This window comes from Aulonocara stuartgranti (genome assembly GCF_965226115.1).
Source record: "Aulonocara stuartgranti genome assembly, chromosome: 7".
NCBI classification, from domain to species: Eukaryota; Metazoa; Chordata; class Actinopteri; order Cichliformes; family Cichlidae; genus Aulonocara; species Aulonocara stuartgranti.
Window position 1 is genome coordinate 29,976,679 of NC_138945.1, and position 20,812 is coordinate 29,997,490.

Genomic DNA, 20,812 nt, shown 5'->3' on the forward strand with positions numbered 1-20,812 from the left:
ATTCCACTACTGTTCCACTGGTATTTATTTTATTTATTACACAAACAGCAATGGTGTGTGTCTATAAGATTGATTTGCTATAGCAAAAACAGTCAAAGGCATTCAAGCTATCAGATACTAACATCAAGTCAGTGCATGTTGAACACTTAGACACCTCTATACACTGTTTTTATCCAGATCTGTTGAGTACACGTGTGCATATGCCCAGAGTTGATCTTATGCTTAATCAGACATTGCTTTGTGTAAAACAATCTATATAACCATGTCTCAAAATCATAACAGGTAAAGGAAATATTGGAAAACAATGTCCTGGCTGAGAACGCTGTGTCATCCTGAAAGGATTACAAAAACAAAGAGTTTTCTAAGGTCTGACGTGACATCATCCTGGCTACAGGTTTGCCAGTTTCATCTTTGATTGCATTTTATGCTGTCTAGCTTTTGATCTTTATATAAGGTGAAATAATTTTTGATGTTCAAAATTGATCAGTTTCACAGTGTGTGTGCTTCGAGCAAACACCAAACGGAAAACTAAATGTGAAATATGGTGATCTCACATGTGCCAACACACATATGCTTCTAGTAGCTGCTGTGCACATGGCAGTCAATGTTGCTGTAAACATGCTTAAAGGATGCAGATGAATAAGAGTGGCAAGTGTAATTTCACATTTCTTTAATGACATCTTCGTCATAAAAAATGATATTTTGCTGTTTCTTTATGTATTTAGTTTGTTTCTGTTTATGAATAACCTGTAACCTTTTCATCTAACCTTTATAAATTTTGTAACGTGTACAGTACTGTGCAACAGCCTTGAGTCACCCTTTTGTTTCTTTATAATCTGCTAGGAACAGGAAATAAGTACAGCAAATCACTGAAAAGATATATAGAAATACACTGAATAAGGAGTCTGTAAAATTCCAAAATAAAATTCCCAGTCAATAATTGGTATGATAACCTTTATTTTCAACACAGCTTAACCTCCTAAGACCCGAACTATTATTACATGGCATGCATTTTTAATTTCTTTTGATATTTGGGCATATTGGGCCCCAATGAATGTAAAAACAAAACAGTTGAAAACAAATTGAACTGTATTCTTCCACCATTTTTGATCAGGCTTTGATGAACACTACATGGATCAAGTGAAGGTCCAGATGCATTTCTCAGGTTCTGTGTCAGCCTGACACACAAAGACATGACTTTCAGGTACTGTTCATCTGGCTGTCAGTTCTTTTTTTACTACATGTGTCTAATTTTCTCAACTTTTCAAATACACATGATGAGATATGCCAAGTTTTCAGCTAATAGGTCTTTTGAAGTCACCTTGTTATCAACACAAGCCTGTCAAACTATGCTATTTTTGCATTTTCCTTATATTCATCTAAAGAAATGTGACCAAATGATGTGTTTTTGCAATGGCCTGTTAGTAAAAAAGTGTCTAAAGATACAATTTAAAACAGAGTTTATGCTAAATTGTCTGTTATATGTAGACACAAGACTGCTTTGTCTTGAGTTAGGTGCCTTATCCTTGAATGATTTATAGGTCAGTGTTAAGACGCTTAATAACCAAATATAAATTTTTTTAAGTTAAAACATTTCTCTGAAAATACCAGGTACAAGGACTGGACTGAAAATAAGTGAAAAAGCAGCCAAAGTCAAAAGAAACACTTCAGAAATCCTGAAGAGTTATTTCGCAAGACTGCAGTAAAAGCTCACATGAAAGTCTCACTCCTTGGAATCAAAATATACAGAAATGAACGGTGGCTCTATGTAAGTGCACCATATTCATAGTGCAATGAATAGAGATATACTTGTCTATGTGAACACAACAGGGTAAATTATCTCCAGTTAGAATTGCTGCAGCAGATAGTGTAATTCCAGTGGCACAGTGATTTTAAACCATAGATATAATGTCAGACTACCCTAATATTTAGGTAGTGTTATTACCGTAGTCCTGACATTTATAACAGCTGCTGCATTGTGTCCTACAGTGTAAATTACCTAACACAAAAAAATTTACTGCTGCAATCAAGCATTATGCTCACATACAGTCAGTAAGTTTATGAGGACAAAGCCATTGCTGAAAAAGAGTGACCTTTGAGTGACGCTAATGGAAATACAGGCTAAACAGACTTTGCTTTTCCTTATTTTGAAAGAAGAATCTTACAGCATTAAATATATTAGTGCACAGACGGGTGGCTGGTAGATTTGCATCACATTGCAGCTTGTGCTATCTTCACTGACCTGTGAGACTCTGTGAGAGGTGGGGAGGTGACAAAACATAAGAGGGAAGAAAGGAAGTGGTTGAACAAAAGATTGCATGCTGTATTATTTATCTCCTGCAGATGTAAGTCTACAGTATTTATCCCCATGGGCAGCACATTTCTGCTCTGACCGGTAATAAATTACTTTTCTCCTGTGATGGATAGTTTTTTATTTTATCATAGGTTTGATCATCTGCGTGTCTGCTGTGTGCACTTATAATGTGGAATTGAATCAAACTCTCAAAATATAAAGTATTTGAGTACAATAGATATATTTTTTATATGTTCCACTGTTGGACACTTTGGTGCCCTGAGCCAAATCCATTACTACTGTGTTTGCTCCACTTTGTTGTCCTGGTGTGCATTTGTTTGTGTGCATGTGTGTGTGTGTGTGTTGACTCATATTGCTTCCATAAGCTTTTAACCATCTGAGTCTATAATGGAGATGAATGCTGGCTGCTCTGTCTTACAACAGTGATTTAATCACACAAACAGGCAGCTAGATTTTATGTGCACATACTGTATATATGTGTTTGTGTATGAATGATCTCTCAGTCTTTAGCTCAGACCACACAGATCTGTGTTTCTGACAGAGAACCCCAGGGCATAAGTATGAAATTGCAGCAAAGTGGATGAAAATGTTTGTCTATGCAAGCCTTCTTGAAAGTATTCATGAGTTTGGGAGCAAGATGTTTTGGTCATCCTCATTTAAAAATGAGATGAGAATTATGGGTTGTTTTTTTTCCCTGAGGCTAATTTAGACGTAAGATGTGAGTTATTGTGGATTTTCAGTCTGAGGTTTACAAGTATATACTCGAAACTATGATCAAATTGGAGCCTGAATTATTATATATTGTGAAAATGAATTCAGTCAAAGTCCTTTAATAGTGTGCCAGCCTGTTTCTTTATAATTCTTTATAACTCATAGTGTATAGCTTAATTGGTGTAGCTATGGCAGCCATTTAAACCCTTCCTCTGCTGACATCATAACCCTATTTATGCTTCTTAGAGCACATCTGGTTTCATTCAGCTAAAACCATCCACCTGAAGAAGTGACTTCTCAGCGTCTAAACTGCAGAATCACTGTGATTTCAATGTGTAGCGCATAAACAGAACAAACAAACTATTTCCAAAAGGGCAGAAGTCAGCTTTAGTCTGTTCTTTTCCACCCTAGTGACTTGCTAGTAAAGGTCATAGAACATTTTATGGTAGCACATTATAATACAGCCAGTGACTAAGGGTGTAATTCCCCTGTAATTAAATGGATTTTCAATGTTTTTTTAAATTTAAAATTCAATGTTATTATATTTGCATACAAACACTTAAAGTTAGGTAACCTAGAATAAGGGCGTAAACAGACAGGTTATTACAGGAAACAAATAGGAAATAATTATACTGTATATGAAAGATTAAGTATAAATTTAAGTAGTGAGTAAGTCATTTTAAGTACTCTGTAATTTCCTTAACTTTGTCTAACATCTGGGTTAGAGAAAAAGAGTCTAACTTAACATCAACGGTACTAAAAGTAGCTGTAGATAATATTACATCTGTTGGATGATTATTGGTATTTTTTTCTCTAATGATAAAAATTTTATTCGTGAAGAAGTTCATGAAGTCATTACTAGTTAACGTTAAAGGGATGGTTGGCTCAAAAGAGCTCTGACTGTTTGTCAGCCTGGCTACAGTGCTGAAGAGAAACCTGGGGTTGTTCTTATTTTCTTCAATCAGTGACATACTCTATGAGCATTGAAGATGATAACAGTGGGTGGATTATATTCTTAAACTTTCAGAGCTTTCAGAAAGACATTACTGGGATAAAGTCTACTCTCCACTGCTGTGTAATCAATTATTGTAAATGTAAATGTTATCAGGAAATGATCAGACAGGAGAGGGTTTTCAGGAAACACTGTTAAATGTTCAGTTTCTATGCCATATGTTAAAACAAGATCTAGAGTGTGATTAAAGTGGTGGGTGGGTTCTTTTACATTTTGAGAGAAACCAATTGAGTCTAATAACAGATTAAATGCCATGTTGAGGCTGTCATTTTTAGCATCTACATGGATGTTGAAATCACCCACAATAATTATTTTATCTGAGCTCAGAACTAAATTCGATATAAAGTCTGAGAAATCAGAGAGAAACTCTGTGTAAGGCCCAGGTGGACGATAGATGATAACAAGTAAGACTGGTTTCTGAGTTTCACAGCTGGGGTGGACAATGTTAAGCATCAGGCTTTCAAATGAATTAAAAGTCTGTCTTGGTCTTTCATTAATTAATAGGCTGGTGTGAAAAATTGCTGCCACACCGCCTCCTCGGCCTGTGCTTCGAGATTTCAGGTAGTTAGAATGACTCGGGGGTGTTGATTCATTTAAACTAACATAATCATCCTGCTGCAACCAGGTTTCTGTAAGGCAGAGTAAATCAATTTGTTGATCAATTATTAAGTCATGTACTAACAGAGACTTGGAGGAGAGAGACCTAATATTTAATCATCCACATTTCACTGTTTTACTCTTTGGTTCAGATGTGGATACTTTATTGTTCTTTCTTTGTAATTGTTTATGTTTAAGTTGTTTGTTGCTGGTTTTTAGTTTGTTTTTTGTCTTTTTGGGAGCTGACACAGTCTCTATGGAGATGGGTTTTTGGGGGGGCAGCAGGAGGAGAGAAGCTGCAGAGAGGCGTGTAAGACTGCAACTCTGCTTCCTGGTCCCAACTCTGGATAGTCATATTTTGGGGGGTTTAATAAATTTGTCCATATTTCTAGAAATGAGAGCTGCTCCATCCAAAGTGGGATGGATGCCATCTCTCCTAACAAGACCAGGTTTCCTCCAGAAGGTTTGCCAATTATCTATGAAGCCCACATCGTTTCTGGGACACCACTCTCTAGCTTCACATGTCTGAGAACAGAATCACCAATTACCAGAGTTTGACCCCCGGCGGGTGTGTCGCTGAGTGGGGAAAAACGGTTAGACACATGAACAGGTTGGTGGTGTACCTGGGGCTTCTGTTTAAGACTATGCTTCCTCCTCACCGTCACCCAGCTGCTTGGGGTCTGCCGGGGAACAGCTAGCGGGGCCTACGCTATCTTCGGCTGCACCAGCTACAGGGGCCTGGCTAGCTACGGATGAATGAAGGGTGCGAAGCCGAGTCTCCAATTAAGTAATCCTGGCCTCCAGAGCTGCAAATATGCTACATTTGTTACAAGCAGTGTTGCCAACTTAGCGACTTTGTCGCTATATTTAGCGAGTTTTCAGACCCCCTTAGCGACTTTTTTTCTAAAAAGCGACTAGCAACAAATCTGGCGACTTTTTCTGGTATTACTGGAGACTTATTTATGATGACTTTTTGACGTGAAAACGCGTATCGCTCTTACTCTCAACAGGCAGCGATGCTGCCTTGGGCACCTCACCCATGCCAAAGCACTCCCAGGCGGAAGATAGTCCTCCCCCAGCTGCTATCAGGGCAGGAGATGTTCACACCTGTGCGTCCAAACGGCAAATGAATCATGTATGAGTGAAGCCACTGCTCCCGCACTGACTGTAACTCAGTCAGTTTTTCTTTTACTGTTATGCTGTTTTGTGGATCACAAGGTTTAAAACTACTTATAAACACACACTCACACACAAAGTAACTCCACCAGAGTGCCAATTTCGGGTCACTTTTGCAGGTCCAAGCCCGGATAAAGGAGCAGGGTTGGAATTGTGACATTAAAAAACAATAATTGCTAAAAGAAATTTAATTTGTAGTTCTAAATAAATTCTAACTGCATTTAGGACGTTTTTTACTCACTTTATGTGTCTTCCACGATGTTATTTCTCTCTCCAACAACATAGGTTACAATTACATTAGCATGACCAATTATGCAAATTAGGCGATGACGTCATTTGGCGACTTCTAGCGACTTTTAGGACAGCCAATAGCGATTTTCCTTACTGAGGAGTTGGCAACACTGGTTACAAGTATCATCACAGCTAAAGGAGGCCGAGGAGTAACTAAACATCTGACACAGTGAGCAAGAAAGTGCAGGAGGGACAGATGAAGAGGCCATGCTGCTAGCGAGTTGGCTACGAGCTAAGCTAAGGTAGCGCAGTGGTTCCCAAACTTTTTTTGCTGGGCCCCCCTTTGTTTTACAAGAAAAATGTTGCCCCCCCCCCACACGCACAAACACATCCGCCAACCACACACACTCATATTTTGCTCCATTGCGGTTTATTTCACACCTCAAACATTTAGTAAACAATTAAGTAAATACAAGTAATCTGCAATAAGTTACAGGTAGTAAGAAAATAAACTCCTAACTCTTTTACGCTACGTCCACACCTACATGGGTATTTTTGAAAACGCATCTGTTTGGTTCACACGTAAACAGCGAGATTTTTTAAACCTCCTCTTTTGCATTTACGTGTGGACGAGGAATACAGAGTTCGTCAGGCAACGTCAAAGGTATGTGCTTTTTTCACGTCACGCTGTGCGCACGTTATTGTTTATATGAGATGAATTGCAGAATGGCAGATATTCAGATTAACAGTATTTTGTCTCTATCTTCAGGTTTTACACGCTTACACATACACACGCAGTTACTGTTCCTCCATTTACAAAGTCAGAGGCGTCACGGTGTGATTATTTTAGTTGTTGTTTGTTTTCCTGTGTAATAATATTCAACATTGCTATCAATACATTTTTCAAAAAATGCCTCTCTGTGCAAAATGGGTTTAAAAACATAAAAAAACTGTGGGATACTGTTTGTCCGTGATTTGAACAGGGGGAACAAATCGTGGCAGGATCAGCCTGATATTATTTGTATCCCACTGTAACTTTACTGTATAAAGAGCTAACATCTCCAAAATGTCAGGAGTAGTTAGTCATTACAACAAGTGTTTGTGAACTAAAAATCAAGAATGTGGGATACTGTTTGTCCGTGATTTGAACAGCCCAACGCTGCTCCTGACAAGGGAAAACCAATTCTGCAGTGGAGACCTACCTCGGCACTTGTGCAGGTGAAACCAAAGGGAAGATATGCTTCACACTTTGGGAAGGCTTGAGCTAGCGAAACAGTAAAGACACAGTGAGTGAATACTTTGGCAAAACAAAAACATTATTTGGCAGAAAATAGTGTTAAAAATACGTCCTCAGGCTTTAAATTCGCTTCACAAACACAACTGGATGGTCTGGTTCAGTTACTCAGATTAGAACACCTAATAGCACAGCTCTCATATTACAAAGGGAAACAATTTTTAAAAAAGCCATTTATGAAAATTTTGGTTTTAAATTTGCTGTATGTACGGATTGAAAAATGTGAAACCAGGCCACTCTGTTGACACACAGACATGAGTAAGAGCACTGATACCTGGTATTCAATGAACAAAATGTTCTGTTATTTAAATTTTTAAGTGCTCCACTGTGAGCACTGAGCACCTTTCAGAATTATAGAAAAGGACACTTTAAGCTAGACTGCATATTCTCCTGAAACAGATTATCCCGTTCGTTCAAAGTAATTCAAGTGCAGCGACCAAAGGACAGTTTATGGAAGACATTCGAAATGTCAAATTTAAGAACGCTTAGTAGGCGTACACACATCCTGTAGGAACCGTTTGAGAGGTTGCTCAGAAGCAAAACTTTAAGTTTGATTTTATTTGTATTTTGTGCTGGAAGAAAAGACAAACACTCCAGAGAGCTTCGCTCTTGTAGGATTTCTCTGGGGAAATATTCCTTAGCTCTTCTTCAAACGGAGAACGAGATGAAAACGGAGAACGAGAGACAACCAGGGAAAAGCAAAGAAATGGCAAGACATAAAAAAAAACAGGAGAGAAGGAACAGAAGGAAAGTGCCTATAAGAAGAGGAATGTAGACACAGCATTAGAGAGGATTCTCCACTGACTGTGTTTATGATCAAACAGATGAAGATAGAATGAAACATGTCAGAAAAATACCACATAAAGGGTGTGATGATTTGTGGCTGATGCAAATGAAAAGCTCCAGCTCTGAGGGCTTTTGTCTCGCCTCATAATCCTCCCTGTACCCCGATCTCCCTCTTCGTTAAGCCCACATCCCCCTTGAATATCCCCACCCCTATTATCCCTCTCACTTTCACACATCTCTCTTCCTTTTCCCTCAAACCAACTTCAACTGTGCCATACTTTGCTGCTCACTCCCCTGCGACCCTCCCCCTCTGATTTTTCCCACTCATTTTACAGCTCCCACTCCCCTATCGCCCCCTCTCTTTTACATCAATCCTCCCCTCCAAACATTTTGGCTTCCCAGCTGGGACCCACCCCCCACTTTTCTCCCTGTGATCCCGTTAAAGCTTCATGTCAGCATTAGTCTCTGTTCGCACATATTAAGGCAGACAGCTGTTGTATGGGTCTTGTTAGAGGCATGAAGAGTCTAGGTCAGCACCATCATCTGTCTGTCCTGCATGGTCAATGGAGGGAAGTAGACTACCTCTTTATAGCATAAGCAGTTTATAGTTTTATATCAATGAACAGTACATGGGTAGTTGTGGTCATGGCTAGCTGTATAGCTGCTGCTTTCTTAACTGAAATGAGGAGAAAACAACCTCATTTATTTATTATTTTAAATTCTTTTAGTGTTTTTCTTCTAATTTTAAACACAGAAGTCTAATTGTTTGGAACTCATGACCTCCACATCAGTGGTGACCTTGGCCCCAGACATCTACACAAAACCCTTTCCAAAAAGATGAACAAAAAAATGCTGTTGAGAAACAAACTTTCTTTCAATTTAGGGCACTTAATCACACTGACGCCACTTTTCTCCTTCAGTGACTTTCTAAAGGTCATTTATGCCTTCATCTCATCTTAGTCTGACTATTTCAATACCCTTCATTTAGATGCTACAGCCAGCAGTGTTGGGGTCATTACTCGTTACAGTTTTTTTTGTATCTTTAGTAATGCCTTATGTTGCTTAAATGCACTCCAGATAAACGAATTCATCACACTACTAGTACTTTTACTTCTACATTACTCTGTAACATGACCTGAAATACATTATCACATAATTACCAGTTAACAATACATCTTTATACTATGCCCACATATTGACATAATTCCTTAATAAGTCCTTAATAACATGCAATGATGCAATGATCAAAAGGCAAAGTTTAATATTAGAACTACCAAGAGGTTAATTTTGACACCCTTGGTATTTTAAAAATCGTGTAACTCTGTTAAATTAAAACCAGCCCAAAAAGACTTAGGCTATTACCCCTGCGATTCTACTGTACATGTACAAATGGAGTGAAAAACCCACTTTTCGGGCAGTACACCCAGACCTAGAAGGTAAGCAGGGACTCCCATTCAATACAAGTTCTACTATTTGTTTAGGTCATGATTGCACCTTGTGACCGATATCCTAATTGTATTTGTGCAGTATACACTTTATTTTTACACTCCATTGATAAAAATAGGTTTCTTTTCCTAAAAGTCTGATCAGAAATGGGCTGGGAGATATATTACTTATCATTTCAAATTAGTTCTCTGACATTTGACAGACCTCTTGTTATGTTTAGCAAACAAAGAAATAATGCATCATGGGAAGCTCCCAGCAGCATAACTAAAGGAGGTTTCAGGTTCAGCGATTCTAGAGCTGGTCCATTGAAAATGATTATAGAATAACCAGTTCCCATTAATCACAAGTCCACTGTATGAGAACCTGTATGAGGTGTGGATCAAGAATTTTGCACAGCAGTATATAAATGCACAAGAGTGAAACTGGTCTTCAAATTGAAACCTGATAGTATGTGACAAAGCATATCAATGAAAAGCTCAAATTATACTTTTAACAAGAATGCTGAGACAGGACCTAAACTATGAAAAACAGATGTGATTTTATCCATTTCATCACTGAATACTGCTGTTTGGTCACAGAGATAAGCACACAGTGTCTTTTGGCTTCAGTGGCCTCGCACACTGGGTTTATGGCAATAGTAAGATAGTAAGATGTGTTGCCTCCAGCTCATCATTGTAAAGGCCACTTACTGTTACATTAAATGTACTGGGTAAGCAACATTTTTCAACATGCAGAGTTAATGTGAATATTTTACCCAAAGCATGCTATTTTTATAACCTAAGTAAAAAGGAAATTAAGGTGAGTGGAACAAAGTGAAACCAAGTGCAAGACACAGGCTCAAATGAATATGAGACAAGCACAAGAGTGTAAGAATTGCATTATTTGCTGGACTGGACTGAGAATATGTTGATTGCTTAAAGTGTGCATGGCAGAGTGAATGACAGAGTGCCCATTTTAAAATTTTTCTGCCTTTGAAAACTCTTGACCACATGAATGCTTTAGGTTCTATAGTATGTTATGTGTCACGGTTTGCCGGGGCAAGCCGTGTGAATAATAATGGATCCAACTGCAGGCTGCTGAAGTGGAGGGTGAGTTTATTTGCAACTAAAAGGTACAACAGACAGGGTGGCGAGGAACAAAACTGTGAAAACTCTAAACTGGGAAAACTAAATAAAACACTAACCGGAATACAAACGTGACATGCAGGGAGAATGACCAGAGAATCAACACAGAAGGGTGGAAGGGAAATAACACAGACGAACCAGCAACTACCATGACAGAAGACACAACTTAAATACACTCATATAAGACGCAGACCTTCACAATAAAACAGGAAACACATACACGCAATGACATAACACACCAACTAAACACAGACTGGGGGACACAGAACATAGGAACATGAACAGAAGAATACAAACACCCAAGGTAACCAAAACCACAGAATACTAATAGACTAAACATAAACACGGAGTCGCAGACTCCGGACCATGACAGGACCCCCCCCTCAAAGGCTGGCTCCAGACAGCCCAACAAAAAACAGCCAGAAAAACAGAAAACAACCCGACCAGGGCGGGCGGCGGGGGTCCAGGACGGAGGGCTCGGGGCAAAACAAAACAGGAGCACCAGAAGGTCAAAGACACAAAGAAAAACAAAAACACGAGTCCAAAACAAAAAGAAAGGCACACCAGAGCACAGGAAAACAGAGTCCAAAGCAGAAGAGTTCAGGGGGCCGGCCAGGAGGCCGACAGCACAGGAGTCCAAGACAAAAAGAGTTCAGGGGGCCGACCGTGCGGACGGCAACGGCGGCGACGTGGATACAGTTCGGGAGGCCGGCCGTGCGGACGGCAACGGCGGCGACGACAGCGCTGGTCCGGGGGCCGGCCGTGCGGAAGGCAACGGCGGCCACTCAGGCGATGGTGATCCGGACCAGGCGAGGATGAAGACTCGGATGAAGCTGGACCAGGCGAGGCTGAAGACTCGGATGAAGCTGGACCAGACGAGGCTGAAGACTCGGATGAAGCTGGACCAGACGAGGATGAAGGCTCCGAGGCTGGACCAGGCGATGAGGCTGCAGCTGGCGATGAGGCTGCAGCTGTTGCTGGCTGGACGGGCTCCTCGGGCCCTCCAGCTGACGAAGCAGGAGGCTGGACGGGCTCCTTGGGCCCTCCAGCTGACGAAGCAGGTGGCTGGACGGGCTCCTCGGGCCCTCCAGCTGACGAAGCAGGAGGCTGGACGGGCTCCTCGGGCCCTCCAGCTGAAACAGGAGACAAAGGCCGGAGCGGTCCCTCGGACCCTCCAGCGGAGACACGAGACAAAGGCCGGAGCGGTCCCTCGGACCCTCCAGCGGAGACACGAGACAAAGGCCGGAGCGGTCCCTCGGACCCTCCAGCAGAAGCCATCACAAATCCAGCAGGCATGGAGTCCTCTGGCAGACACGAAGGCAATGGATGCTGTGCTGAGCACTGGCCCTGCTCAGACAGCACTGACACGGAGTTGTTCTCTGAGGGCTGCTCAACCTTCAGGGGTCCAGAATCAGCTGGGGACTGAGACCTAGCCTCTGGGGAAGCCCTGGAGTGCAGAACGGTGCCTGAAGCAGCTAAAGCGCGAGAAACTCCCTGACTGGACCTTAAATTTTCTCCCTGCATGGAGTGAATGAGTGGAACCGGTAATGCTGGAGCCAGGGCTACGGGTAGCAGGGGCACTGGAGCTACTGGGACCTGCGCGACAGGCGACACTGAACTGAGGGCGGCTGCGGGGGAGCTAACTGAACTGAGGGCGGCTGCGGGGGAGCTAACTGAGCTGGGAGTAGCTGCGGGAGAGCTAACTGAGCTGGGAGTAGCTGCGCAGGCGATACGCAGCTCGCGTTGACATCCGCCACACAAAACACAGCCCCTGAATGAACAGTCACGTTGTCTGGAAAAGACACAGAGTCCTCACTCACCACAGCCGGCGAATTAGAAGTCCGAACGTCCGGCTGTGGGGTGGCGCGACCGCGGCGCGATCGGCGTTTCCTCCCCGCAGAGGGCTCCGACGGGCCTGGAAAAATCGCATCCGATAGGCGAGGCAGACGCGGCTGCTCCGGGGTGGCTGTAGTTTGTTGCTGCAGGACCCAGTCCGACAGTTCCCGAGCTTGCGCCGCCTCCCGGGCTTCATACAAGTTGGCCAATAAGTCCAAACATCCTCTGACCTGGCGGAGATAGGGATTTCTGTTGAGGATCGCCTCGATACCATTTATCCCAACGATCCTTGCTCTCGTATTCGAGGTGTGGGTTATCCAGTCGACCAGGCGTTGGACTTGCATCAGATCCCTCTCCCCGGGCAAGTCTGCTGGATCCATGTTGTGGCTGGTTCGTACTGTCACGGTTTGCCGGGGCAAGCCGTGTGAATAATAATGGATCCAACTGCAGGCTGCTGAAGTGGAGGGTGAGTTTATTTGCAACTAAAAGGTACAACAGACAGGGTGGCGAGGAACAAAACGGTGAAAACTCTAAACTGGGAAAACTAAATAAAACACTAACCGGAATACAAACGTGACATGCAGGGAGAATGACCAGAGAATCAACACAGAAGGGTGGAAGGGAAATAACACAGACGAACCAGCAACTACCATGACAGAAGACGCAACTTAAATACACCCAGAGAACACAGGGAGATTACACGCAGGTGGGGAACACAGCTGGGAGTGATTATCGTGACGAGACTAGGGAGGCAAACTGAAAACACTCACATAAGACGCAGACCTTCACAATAAAACAGGAAACACATACACGCAATGACATAACACACCAACTAAACACAGAACATAGGAACATGAACAGAAGAATACAAACACCCAAGGTAACCAAAACCACAGAATACTAATAGACTAAACATAAACACGGAGTCGCAGACTCCGGACCATGACATGTCCCTTCATCTTTAATCTTTTCATTATTACGCCTCTATATATGTGTTTACATTCTTTGCTGGTCTTCCTCCAGTCCTTAGCCTCATCAAATTTCTGTCTTTTTTCAGTCACCTCTGCTTTCTTCATTGTATATGCATCACTTATCAACATTCATTATGTTTGCTTCCCTATCCTCATCGATATCCACACTAATACTTTCCCATTCTATTTTTTCCTTTTCCACTTGTCTCATCTCTTATCTTCCTGTATTTTTCTCCTCTTATGCGAACGTTTGTCCTTTCCTGTCGTCGTATCAGCCCCATCGCCTTTACAGATTTCCATTTTGGTCAGCGGTCCCCAACCCCCGGGCCTCGGAACGGTACATGAGTCGTTTGGTACCGGGCCGCGAGAGTTGAGGCTCAGGTGTGAAATGAATGGTTTTCAGTGTTTTTATCGGTTTTCAGCGTTATTTTGTTATCGTTTTTATCGTTTACTTGGTTTTCCTTGGTCTTTTCACGTGTGTTATGAATACATTTTTTTTCGGTACCGGTACTAGTTTTATTTTGTTGTATTTATCCGCGACATCTTAAAGGCCGGTCCATGAAAATATTGTCGGGCATAAACCGGTCCGTGGCGCAAAAAAGGTTGGAGACCGCTGATTTTGGTTACTCATCCCTCCGCTGAGTCTGCTTTTCTCTGAGCTGAGCATTCCCACCCTGGCATCAGTTTGTTGGTTACCACGACAACCTCCTGAGCCAAGTTATTTATAGCAACAGATCACCATTAGTCCTTCCCAATACAGGCTGTATGTGGACACATTCTTTTTTTGTTTTTGTTTTTTTTATTATTTGTGCCTCAGTGTGTGAACTTTTGTTTCAGAAATATAGGTCATATATGTAAAAGACAAGTTATTCTAATATTTTATGCAACATTGAAACATCAAAATATGCATTTCCATTCAGTAATGTTATTTTCTGCCAGCAATGCTGGTTTTTTTGTGGTCCTGCTGGCTGTAGTGATCCAAGTGTGCAGTTTCCCCTGGCTCAGGGGAAAATTTGGCAAAGGTCAGCTCATTGCTCCGTTTTTACAGTAACAACTCTTCTGTTTTAGTTTAGTCTCACCGCTCCCACTACTGGTGCAAAATAATCCCACTGTGCATGACACCTATCAAGTGCCACTGGGAAATAAGGTAATTGACTGGCTGGTGAAAGTAATAGTTCACAGTGTAGCCATGTGGCACACAGAATATAGTCAATCAATCAATTACAAAGAACCTCCTTTCCTCAGGATGGATCTTCCAGCATGACAATGACCCAAAACATACCCCCAAGGCAACTAAGGCATGGCTAAAGAAGGAGCACATTATGGTCTAGCTAGGTGATCAACTACAAGAAGTGTCTTTATGTATATATATATATATACAGTGGGGCAAAAAAGTATTTAGTCAGCCACCGATTGTGCAAGTTCCCCCACTTAAAATGATGACAGAGGTCAGTAATTTGCACCAGAGGTACACTTCAACTGTGAGAGACAGAATGTGAAAAAAAAATCCATGAATTCACATGGTAGGATTTGTAAAGAATTTATTTGTAAATTAGGGTGGAAAATAAGTATTTGGTCACCTCAAACAAGGAAAATCTCTGGCTCTCACAGACCTGTAACGTCTTCTGTAAGAAGCTTTTCTGTCCCCCACTCGTTACCTGTATGAATGGCACCTGTTTGAACTCATCATCTGTATAAAAGACACCTGTCCACAGCCTCAAACAGTCAGACTCCAAACTCCGCCATGGCCAAGACCAAAGAGCTTTCGAAGGACACCAGGAAAAGTATTGTAGACCTGCACCAGACTGGGAAGAGTGAATCTACAATAGGCAAGCAGCTTGGTGTGAAAAAATCAACTGTGGGAGCAATCATCAGAAAATGGAAGACATACAAGACCACTGATAATCTCCCTCGATCTGGGGCTCCACGCAAGCTCTCATCCCGTGGGGTCAAAATGATCATGAGAACGGTGAGCAAAGATCCCAGAACCACACGGGGGGACCTGGTGAATGACCTGCAGAGAGCTGGGACCAAAGTAACAAAGGTCACCATCAGTAACACACTACAACGGCAGGGAATCAAATCCCGCAGTGCCAGACGTGTTCCGCTGCTGAAGCCAGTGCATGTCCAGGCCCGTCTGAAGTTTGCCAGAGAGCACATGGATGATACAGCAGAGGATTGGGAGAATGTCATGTGGTCAGATGAAACCAAAGTAGAACTTTTTGGTATAAACTCAACTCGTCGTGTTTGGAGGAAGAAGAATACTGAGTTGCTTCCCAAGAACACCATACCTACTGTGAAGCATGGGGGTAGAAACATCATGCTATGGGGCTGTTTTTCTGCCAAGGGGACAGGACGACTGATCCGTGTTAAGGACAGAATGAATGGGGCCATGTATCGTGAGATTTTGAGCCAAAACCTCCTTCCATCAGTGAGAACTTTGAAGATGAAACGAGGCTGGGTCTTCCAACATGACAATGATCCAAAACACACCGCCCGGGCAACAAAGGAGTGGCTCCGTAAAAAGCATTTGAAAGTCCTGGAGTGGCCTAGCCAGTCTCCAGACCTCAACCCCATAGAAAATCTGTGGCGGGAGTTGAAAGTCCGTGTTGCTCGGCGACAGCCCCAAAACATCACTGCTCTCGAGAAGATCTGCATGGAGGAATGGGCCAAAATACCAGCTACTGTGTGTGCAAACCTGGTAAAGACCTATAGTAAACGTTTGACCTCTGTTATTGCCAACAAAGGTTATGTTACAAAGTATTGAGTTGTATTTTTGTTATTGACCAAATACTTATTTTCCACCCTGATTTACGAATAAATTCTTTACAAATCCTACCATGTGGATTCATGGATTTTTTTTTTTTCCACATTCTGTCTCTCACAGTTGAAGTGTACCTCTGGTGCAAATTACTGACCTCTGTCATCATTTTAGGTGGGGGAACTTGCACAATCGGTGGCTGACTAAATACTTTTTTGCCCCACTGTATATATATATATATATATATATATATATATATATATATATATATATATATATATATATATATATATATATATATGTATAAGAACGTGTCCTTCGAGGCAAGTGTCTGCATTTGTAGCATCAAAGTATTTGTCTGTTTTCTCACTGTAAATCACTCTGTGGCTTTGACAGTAGTACATTTAAAACCTCTTCATTGTCTGCTCTTTATATTGCGTGCCTCTCCAACATCGATTGCAGCCAAGGCCACTGCTTCATGGCTGGCCTGTGTGGTTACCATGGAAACGAGCCCACAGCTTAGGAGTCGCCGAGAAACTAAACACCCTCCGATCAATAAGCTTCCCGAATAATGGGGTCGTAGACACACACACAAAACACAGACACACTAACCCGTCAGCCTCAGACCGACTCTGAGGCTCCATCAGTAAGTACAGTTGCACAAATTCAGCTTCTTATTAGTGTAGGAGAAAAGAGCGAGAGTCTTTTGAAACCCACTGAGAGACTTAACTGAGAGCATGGAGAGAGGAGTCATGGCAGTTGGCAAACTGCTGAAGAGGGAGATCTGGAGTGTGACTATCATTAGTCTCATACAATCCTGTGAAAAGAGCAGAGACGCTAAAATACAGAATACACATTGCACACATTAAAAAGGTAAAAATCATGCCTTTCTGCCATTAATACAATTGTGTGACAACAATATGAAGAGGACATACCACTATTGCTGATTTGTTACATGGGGGAAACATGGGACTTCTGGAGAATGTTACACATGTGAAGTAATATTGTAGTAATCAATAAATGACTACTAAAATCCCACAGTTGCTTCACATTTGGTCTAAAATCTACAGTGTACAGATATTAACGTGATGTTAATAGGTGCATGCACATACATGGATGGATACATATACATATGCATGTGTGAAACTTTCCAGTTAAAGAGCATGTCACCATAATGAAGTGTAAAAGCAAATGTTAAAAAATTTGAACGAAAACTAAGGTATTAAAATGTGTTTTAGCATATATTTAATTTTAGGTAGAACCTGAAATGCATGGTTGCTTGAACAGAAGTAAAAGGCCTTGATCGGTTAGGCTTTGGCAGACTCTTGCCTTACATTAGGATGTTGCATAAATCTGTGTCATTTCATTTCATTTTTCCCGTGGTCCCTTTCTTCCCTGAAGGCCAAACACTCATTTTTTGGTTAGTCACACTTTCCTTATGCATGCATGACTACCATGTTGCAGTACACCACAAGGACACACATATATAATAAGCCTTGTTATCTTTTTAGCTTACACTTTATGTGTATAAAAATGTTCTTGTTCATAAGAAGATTATTATTTAAATTGACTGTACTGTGAAAAGGTGCCCACGTGGAAAAGACAGCTGTAGTGAAATGATTCTGCAAAAATGTTGCGCCAGAAAAAATAGTTCCTGCTCTATAAGTGTAGTTCTCTTTACTACTGATTGTTTGGTGAGGCCAGACTTCAGTCTGCAGTGACCATCCTTTGCTACCTCTTGGTTCATACAAATGTGCAGGGCCTTGAAAGTGATTAATAAAAACTAACTCAAAGGAAGGCTGATATATTTGGGTATCAGTGCTGCCACTGGATTACAGATTACTAATAGATCATTATTATTAAAATACATTACCATATGGTTTTCACTGCCCTATGCATAGCCAAGAAAACAGTCCTCATGAACTGGAAAAATAAAAATAATCTTAATTCTAACCAATATAGAAATTATCTATTAGATTACATTAGTCTTGATACAGCCTCTGCCACCACATCAGATCAATTGCTCTGGGCTCCTTTGATCAGCTCCATCACCTAGTGGGGGTGGGGGGTCATAGTTTGGTCCCGCCTTCACTGTTGTGATTGGTGTGGGGGTAGGGACAGGCTTAGGGTGTCGGGGGGTTCCCCGGAGGCATCTTCCTTGGGGGGCTCAACCCGGGGTAACGGTCATGTCCGGTTAGGGGCTCTGTTGGCTCTCAGGTGACTGTTTCCTCGCGGCTGCGTGCAGCGGGGCTAGGGGAGGGTCTGTGCTGACGGACGTGGGTTACTGACCTGGTAGCCTGGCTGCCCCTGGGTGGGTCCGGGATGGGCGTGAGGTTCTGGGGGCGCTCCGTCTCTGGGCTGGGACCCGGACCGGGCCTCGGGGGCTTGGGTCCTGGTTGGTGTGTTGCCGGGGTTGTGGGCGGGTGGGTGCATGGGGGCCCAGCCCTGGAGCAGGGTGCCGCCGGTGCGTCGAGCCACCTGGGGGGCTCTTCAACTGGTGGGGGAGATTGTCACATCTTGCAGGAGCTTTCCTCTCCTCAGGAGCTCCCTCTGCAGGAGGGGGAGATACAGGAGAGGTGGAGGAAGATCTCAGCCTGGGTGTTTATTGTCTTATGTAGTCTGGAAGATGAGTGGATGGTGGGGTGGGTGCAGTTTTCTCTGTGGTGGGGTTGGGTGGACTGTCCCGGGCTCTGTGGGGCCGGGCGGCGCTGCTGCACTGGGCCCGGTCTGGATGGGCCTGGGCCCCCTTTCCCTGGCGGGTCGCGGAGTATGGGGGTGCCTACTGGGGTCAGCGGGGGAGCTGGCCCCAGGGAGGGGTCACTTGCCCCTCCCTTCCTTCCCTCCCCATCTCCAGCTGCCTCCCTCTTCCCGCTCCACCACAACCACCCACACATGCAGGGCCTTGGAGTAGGGGTATGTCACCAGGGTGCAGAGGAGGCTACCCCCCCCCCCCCCCCCCCTGTCCCCTTCTGGCTGCCTCTGCCTCAATTTTATCCCACAACTTAGACATTCACATTACTCACACTCTCATTACACATACATATAGGATCTTGGGGGTGGGCACGATACACGGAGTCCAAAGTACCATCAGGGTGTACACCCCACCCCTGGCATCGTTGCCCACCTCTCAATTTTAAATACACGTAGACATTGAGGGCTAGCAGGAGGGACCATGCGCTTACCTGCTGCTCTCTGGCAGGTAGCTCCAAGCCCTCCTGGGTTTTAAATGCACCTTAGAACACACATGCATCAACATTACAATGAGCGGGTGGAGGGAGGTTTGGAGTCTTCTCTCACCCCCATTCTCTGCGACCTGCTGGAGCAGGGGGGCTAGGACTAGGAGGAGGAGTTGGCCGTCCGACTGCGGTCTGGAGTGTGGAGCCTTCCTGCTGCTGCGGAGTCGGGGTGGTCTGCCTCCCCCCACCGCAGGGAAAAGGGAAACACCACCTGGGTCTGGGTGCAGTTCCCCCCTCCAGGGGCGGGGGCACCTAGACCCGGTTTGTAGAGTACGCTTGGGGAGTGTGATCGTGTGTACAACGTCTCTTTATGTCTGTCTCCACGTTGGTTGAGTGTGGAGTAAGTGCATATGAGAGCATGAGGGTGGGAATGGATGTTTGTATCTGTGTGTGCCTGTATGTCTGTGTCTATATGTCAGGTTGGGTGTCAGGCGCCACCTCTCTGGGGACATCTTAGGCCCTCCAAGGTTTGGAGGCCTATCTCCCCCTACCACCACTTCCCCTGCCAGTGGCGGACCCCCTCAGACATCGGTGCGTTGGTGGTTCTTTGTGTCCGGGGATGGGCGTCCAGGTACACACCGGCTCACTCCTTGGCGGCCGCTTATCGGGGCCTGGAGCCTGGGGCTCGCTCGGGCCACTTCGGAGGTGGGGTGCCCCTGGCCTCTCGGCCTGGGGCTCGGTCACTCAGGCGCAGCTGGCTGCCGGCGGAGCTCACGGGCGCGTCACTGCAACTCCCCCTGGCTTCTGCTCCGCGGCTGCTGAGTGAGCCCTCATCTGGGACTCTCCTCAGCTCTTTCCGGGACAGTGGCGCAGCTGCCCCTCTGTTGGTCTTCCTTGGTCTCTTGTATTCTGGGGGCCTCTGGATGTCTGGAGTTTTGATCTCCTCCACACCTGCTTCACGCCCTGGAGGACGGGGCTGTGGCCCCCCCACACCCTCTAGCAGATTATTACATGAAGGAACCTTTTAAAAAACAAAAAACAAGCGCGTCCATGCTCACAGGTGTACACACGGGTGATCACACCCACAAACTACACCCTTTTTGGCTCCTACCTCAAAGCACACTGTGTTCTGTTGATCTTATGTGCTGCACAATAATGTTTAATATTTAGTATTTACTGTCATATTCCCATATATCATTGTGATGTTGTTTATTCTATTACTCTTGTTCTCTTCTGCTTGTTTTCTTTTTTCTTTCTCAGCAGGTGATCCAGGTGATTGATATATGCATTTTTTTTTCTCTGCCCGTTCTGTTGGTTTTTGTCTTTTGCCCTTCTCCCCCGTCCCTCTTCTCAGCTGTTTCTCTTTCCCTCTTTCTT

General features: G+C 43.7%; 1 protein-coding gene across 1 annotated transcript in view; it reads left to right on the forward strand.

The window, feature by feature from the left end:
- The first annotated feature begins 6,677 nt into the window (after positions 1–6,677).
- The window catches only part of plppr1 (phospholipid phosphatase related 1), an 83,910-nt gene continuing 69,775 nt past the window's right edge, over positions 6,678–20,812 (forward strand). The window contains exon 1 of the mRNA XM_082538822.1: positions 6,678–6,705. The gene's annotated coding sequence lies outside the window, so the exon portion shown is untranslated. The remainder of the gene's footprint in view (positions 6,706–20,812) is intronic.